General features: G+C 45.3%; 1 protein-coding gene across 1 annotated transcript in view; it reads right to left on the reverse strand.

Annotated features, from left to right (window-relative positions):
* Nucleotides 1–6,356, reverse strand: part of LOC133355050 (mucin-13-like) — a 28,501-nt gene extending 22,145 nt beyond the window's left edge. Inside the window, exons 1-2 of the mRNA XM_061572355.1 lie at nt 6,150–6,356; nt 82–1,140 (exon numbers count right to left, since the gene is read on the reverse strand). The gene's annotated coding sequence lies outside the window, so the exon portion shown is untranslated. The remainder of the gene's footprint in view (nt 1–81; nt 1,141–6,149) is intronic.
* Nucleotides 6,357–6,720: the final 364 nt, after the last annotated feature.

The following is a 6,720-nucleotide window of genomic DNA, read 5'->3' on the forward strand; positions in this document are numbered from 1 at the left end:
ATCCGTAGCGCAGCTACACCACCGCTTCCCATGTGACGTCACAGCCACATGGCAACACGCAGTTTGGTTCGATACACTCACCAGTCACAGTTGGAGGGGCTGTACTTGTGGTTGGTTTTGTAGTCGGTGTTGTTCCGTTAGATGGGACAGTAGGCGTTGTTGTTCCGTTAGATGGGACAGTAGGCGTTGTTGTTCCGTTAGATGGAACGGTAGGAGCTATGGTTCCGTTAGATGGAACGGTAGGTGGCGATGTTCCGTTAGATGGAACGGTAGGAGCTATGGTTCCGTTAGATGGAACGGTAGGTGGCGATGTTCCGTTAGATGGAACGGTAGGTGGCGCTGTTCCGTTAGATGGAACGGTAGGTGGCGCTGTTCCGTTAGATGGAACGGTAGGTGGCGCTGTTCCGTTAGATGGAACGGTAGGTGGCGCGGTTCCGTTAGATGGAACAGTAGGTGGCGCTGTTCCGTTAGATGGAACGGTAGGTGGCGCTGTTCCGTTAGATGGAACGGTAGGTGGCGATGTTCCGTTAGATGGAACGGTAGGTGGCGCTGTTCCGTTAGATGGAACGGTAGGTGGCGCTGTTCCGTTAGATGGAACGGTAGGTGGCGCTGTTCCGTTAGATGGAACGGTAGGTGGCGCTGTTCCGTTAGATGGAACAGTAGGTGGCGCTGTTCCGTTAGATGGAACAGTAGGTGGCAATGTTCCGTTAGATGGAACGGTAGGCGCTATAGTTCCATTAGATGGCACGGTAGGTGGCAATGTTCCGTTAGATGGAACAGTAGGTGGCAATGTTCCGTTAGATGGAACGGTAGGCGCTATGGTTCCGTTAGATGGCACGGTAGGTGCTATTGTTCCGTTAGATGGAACGGGAGGTGGCAATGTTCCGTTAGATGGAACGGGAGGTGGCAATGTTCCGTTAGATAGAACGGGAGGCGGCAATGTTCCGTTAGATGAAACGGGAGGTGGCAATGTTCCGTTAGATGGACCGGTAGGTGCTATAGTTCCGTTAGATGAAACGGGAGGCGGCAATGTTTCGTTAGATGGACCGGTAGGCGCTATGGTTCCATTAGGCGTTGTTGTATTTGGATTAGATGTGCCATTTCTTGAATTTGAGTATATGAGAGATTCACCGTTCGTTTCTGTGGAGAGAATTGCAAAGATTACAAAATGTATTACAACCACGAAATTATAAAAGTAAAGTCACATGATCAATCCATCAATCAGAACGTTATTTCATTCAAGCCAGAGCGGACAGTAGTGAGAGAGGGTTGCGATCGAAACGTCGTGATTTGTTTGATTTCATTTCTAACTACGTGACTTTACCGAAAGAACCAAAGAGTAAGTTTTCCTCACGTTGAGATGTTTACTTGAGTGAGGGGGGGGGTGGCACCAGACATGATGCGAATGGTAGACAAACGAGGTCATTCAAGACCAAGTATTTATTTCTAACTGGTGTTTATTGTGGCCTTGGGTCCCTATTGATTCTTAAAACAATTGGTCACGGATTTGAGATTGAGGAACATTCACGATAGAACACGTAGTAATCATTTACCACGTAAAATATATAAAACTAAGCTATAAGCCTTCTTTTTTTTATTAGGTAAGGATCATTTAGCCGTTATAGCTCTTTCTCATGAACGACCTGGTCACTAAAACTAGCTCAAGGAAGTGGCTTATCATCGTGATGATGATGAGAGAGATACGCAAACCCCAAATATACAGCAGCAGACATCAGGGTAGAGATCGAAACCACGACATCCTGTAGACCAGGCGAGGTAGTTAACATCTCATAGCCACCATGATGATGATGAGAGAGACATGAAAACTCCAAATACACAGCAGGCGTCAGGGTAGAGATCGAACCTACAACATCCTGTACACCAGGCGAGGTAGTTAACATCTCCTAGCCACCCTGATGATGATGATGAGAGAGAGAGACACGCAAACTCCAAATATACAGCAGCAGGCGTCAGGGTAGAGATCGAAACCACGACATCCTGTATACCAGGCGAGGTAGTTAACATCTCCTAGCCACCGTGATGATGATGAGAGACGTGAAAACTCCAAATATACAGCAGGCATCATGGTAGAGATCGAACCTACAACATCCTGTAGACCAGGCGAGAGAGTTATCATCTCATAGCCACCCTGATGATGATGATGACAGACGTGAAAACTCCAAATACACAGCAGGCGTCAGGGTAGAGATCGAACCTATGACCTCCTGTAAACCAGGCGAGGTAGTTAACATCTCCTAGCCACCGTGATGATGATGAGAGACATGAAAACTATAAATATACAGCAGGCATCAGGGTAGAGATCGAACATATGACCTCCTGTAGACCAGGCGAGGTAGTCAACATCTCCTAGCCACCGTGATGATGGTGATGAGACGTAAAAACTCCAAATATACAGCAGCAGGCATCAGGGTAGAGATCGAACCTACGACATCCTGTAGACCAGGCGAGGTAGTTAACATCTCAAAGCCACCGTGATGATGATGATGATGAGAGAGAGAGACACGCAAACTCCAAATATACAGCAGCAGGCGTCAGGGTAGGGATCAAAACCACGACCTCCTGTAGACCAGGCGAGGGAGTTAACATCTCCTAGCCACCGCGGCGCCGAAATATATTTTATATATTTTTGTTATTTCTATACAACCCAACAGCAACTACGGCCTTCGGGGAAGTGCTTCGTTTAATTTAAAGCAGCAATTGTGGTTCGGGCAGAAGCGAATCTCTGCGTGAGCGGTTTCGAGTACCCAGTTTCTCATCAGCAGCCAGGTTTACGTGAATCGATTTTACGCATTTATCGTGAGGAAAGATCGACGATTGTACGAATTTATCGTGAGGAAAGATAGAGATTTAACGCATTTCTCCTGATGAAAGACCGACTATTGTACGCATTTCTCCTGAGGAAAGATACAGATTTTACGCATTTATCGTGAGGAAAGATCTACGATTGTATTAATTTATCGTGAGGAAAGATCGACGATTGTACGAATTTATCGTGAGGAAAGATCGACTATTGTACACATTTATCGTGAGGAAAGATCGACTATTGTACAAATTTCTCCTGAGGAAAGATAAACGATTTTACACATCTATCGTGAGGAAAGACCGACTATTGTACACATTTCTCTTGAGGAAAGATCGACTATTGTACACATTTCTCGTGAGGAAACACCGACTATTGTACACATTTATCGTGACCGCACGCGCCAAGTAAAAAGGCGGGAAAAACGAACGTTGACTCAGTGGTGGGTGGGGGGCAATGGGGGATATTAACCCCCCCCCGCCCCCACAATCTTTTCACCCCCTTGAGAATCCATAGCTGCAAGGCCGGAATTGAGCATATTTGTGGATGTGTATATTGCTATAAAAAATATAATTGCTATGCTATGTAAATAAGAACCACAATTTGCTAAACATTGGGCACAATATCTGGACCTGTCTTCATATAAAGCAATGCATAGATTTCTGTTTAAAATGATTGTGGTTATGGTTGTACATTATTAATCCCTAATCTCTGCCATTACATACAATGAAATGTGAAATGGTAAAAAAGTAAAAACAGAGCAATGTAAAAATACAATACACTATTAGACATTGTAAAAAAAAAAAGTCCATCACCATAAGTAGTGAAATTTTAAAATATTTTAGGCAGGAGTTTTCAAATTTAGATCTTTTTCTGGGTTGGGACCCCCCCAGACACCCTGGAAGATTTGGTCCCTTCCAATGTTGAATCCATGGCTACGGCCTTGCATAGTAGTCAGCCCATCACGGTTTATTACCCCACACGGGGAAAATTGAGTTTTCAGGTCCATATGTTGCACACTCGAAATGAAGGACTTTGGGCAGGTGCTTCAAATCGAGGGCAAACACATGTATTGTGGTTAATCTGTAAAATGCAACAGCACGTGTGCCACACACAGCAATTTTTCCGAGTCCCCATTAACCACGTGACTGGTGTCTAAGTGCGGTTATTCAATAACCTTGCCAGTCACCTACAGATCCAACTAAGTCATCACATGCTGCTGTACACACATGCATTGATGCATTGCACAGCACATCAGGACTTGCACAAAACCACCCTTTACTCCCTTGCTGCACAAGGATATCATTCAAAGAGTAATCCGTTCCTAATGTGCCACACTTATGGTGTACAGAGGTTTCAATACGGGCACACACACACACACAAAACGTGTCTGTTTGTTCGTGTGTCTGCCTCGTGATGGTGACTTTGTACGATGAACTTTGAGATTTATATGAGGCGACTAATAAAGTGTGGTTTGGTTTGTTATAAGGTAAGGGCACTGATAAGGGGTTCACTCAACAGGTATGAGGACGGGTGGTGGCAAGATAAACTAAAAAAATAAGTGGATTTTCAGAGAATAGTGGAAGCTAGTGAAAGAGGGTGATTGTTTCTAGCCTGGCACAAGCGTCGTGGTAACGTCACCGCCACTTAGTGGCGAATGGCGGTTGTTGTTGTTGTTTCTAGCTTAATTCGCACACATTGAAGATACAACGATACGGTTGGAACGAACCCCATATACCGTATCAACCCAACACGGTTTACCCCGTATTCTTGTACAGGGAACTTGAGTTTTCAGGTCCATACAGCCTATAGCCGCTTCAAAACGGGTACGAAAAAAATTGTGTTAATTTGTTTGTGTGTTTCCCTTGTGATGGTGACTTTGTGGGATAAACGTTGAGATTTATAAGGGACACGGGGTGACCAATAAGGTCTGAGTTGGTATGCAATAAGATAGGGCACTGGTCAGGGTAGGGCACTGATAAGGGGTATTGAAACTGGCCGTGCGTCGTATGGACCTGAAAACTCAATGTCCTTGTTCAAGAATACGAAGTAAACTGTATAAGTTGACAGATATGTTGATGCCTACTGTATATTTGGAGTTTGAATGTCTCTCTCTCTCTACCTATGGTCGCGTTTATGTTTTATTATACTCCGTGTTTAGAATCAACAAGCGTTTCGAGTATTTGGCTGCAATACGTTTCCACAAGATAATAAGTATAACCCGTAAAAACAAAGTTTTTCACTATAAATCCTTTATATGCGTGGCGGCTAGAGTCCTCTCGTCCTCTGGCTGGAGATGGCTGCCACCTATGGGTCAGATGATTGCATTGCACCATTAAGCAATTGATAATTAAATATAAAAATTTTGTCCTAAAAAGTGTACAATTTTGGAAAAAAATTTTCACGAACATTAATTATCACGCACAACGAGTCTGTGTGGAAAATGTCAGCTCGATTGGATCACGGGAATTGGGTTAAAAAACGACCGAAAGATTTGCACGGCCGTAAGCAAGCAAGCGAACTTAATATAAAGGATGTAAAAAGCCACTTCGTTGGGCTATCATTTGTGATGACCAGGCCGCTTCTGATAAATAGCTACATAGCTCAGTGGGCCTTTCACCTGGCAACATTCAAAAGAGTATGAGCGTTTAGTGTATTATTAACGCGTTATAGCGGAAACGCGTTGTGTGAACACCCGTTACGCGACGACTTTACCCCATACGTGCAAATGGAACTCCTCGACTTCCGAGACCAATATTTGTGATTCACAATTGGTTTACTTTGGCCTCCATCATCGTGTCGCGGTATATTATGTCGCTTGTTAACTGTAGCCCTCCACTCCACCACCCAAAACAGCCAAACAAATCAAGATGTCGCGTCGTGGGGTGGTAAATGTGCCGACTGATTTGAACGTTTACACTCCGCTATGCTTTTGGGATGCATAATTAGTTTATCTTTGGTTAGATCATCGTGTAGTTATGATACAGATGTTTTACTATAACCCTCCACCGGCCCGACAGAGCCAATTCAATCAAGTTGTCAAAGTGGACAAACGTGCAACTCGATTTTGTTTACCGGCAAATAACCTGGAGGAAAGCTGAAAAGCGAGCAGAGCGAATGATGCTGGTTGTAAACGAATTTCTTCGATTGAAAACTAATTTCTTACGAACTGCTTTTTGTGTTTAGTTTGTTGGCCTTCTCCCGCACCGCTGATTAGCATGGTTGGCTACGCACGGTGCGAAAGAAGTTCAACGCACATCAGTACGTACGTGCGTGCGTGCGTGCGTGCAGGTCGCCGTGTTGGATGGTTGCAAGTATTGAGACTCACCGGACGCTGCTAGATATGACGAGCAGATCAGCCCGAGCAGAAGGAAGGCCAGCCCGCTGGGACCCATTCTGCAAATCAAATGTTCAGGACGAAGGGTACACGCACGCACACACTAAGACACGCACGCACAGACGCTCGCTCGCTCTCGTTCAAGTCGAATATGATTATCTTGCACAGCCCGACCAGCGGACTGCAGAAGTTCTCCTCACGAGGTTTGATTAAGTGAATGTGCTCACAGGTTGGGTCTTATAACCACTCGTCTGGCCAATCCCCGACGGCCGTGCGGACGTTTCGCAACGTTGGGCAAACGCAATTCATTTTATGGCTTAATGGCTCAAGCAGATGGAGTTTCGGCGGGGGGGGGGGGGTGGTGGGTCTAGGACTGGGTGGTCAAAAATGTTGAGCCACTATCGTCTGGGGGTCAAGGGTTGAAATCCCGGGCCGGGCTGAATCCTTCAGCCACCTGTGATTAAAACCGTGTTCCTCGGGTGTGACTGAGTTAATCACCTCACCGGAAACGGCACACGCGATAAAACCGTCGCGTACATATATAAAATGTATAGATATGTAC

This window comes from Lethenteron reissneri, chromosome 1 (assembly GCF_015708825.2).
Source record: "Lethenteron reissneri isolate LAM-NWPU_2019-01 chromosome 1, ASM1570882v1, whole genome shotgun sequence".
In the NCBI taxonomy this organism is placed as follows: Eukaryota; Metazoa; Chordata; class Hyperoartia; order Petromyzontiformes; family Petromyzontidae; genus Lethenteron; species Lethenteron reissneri.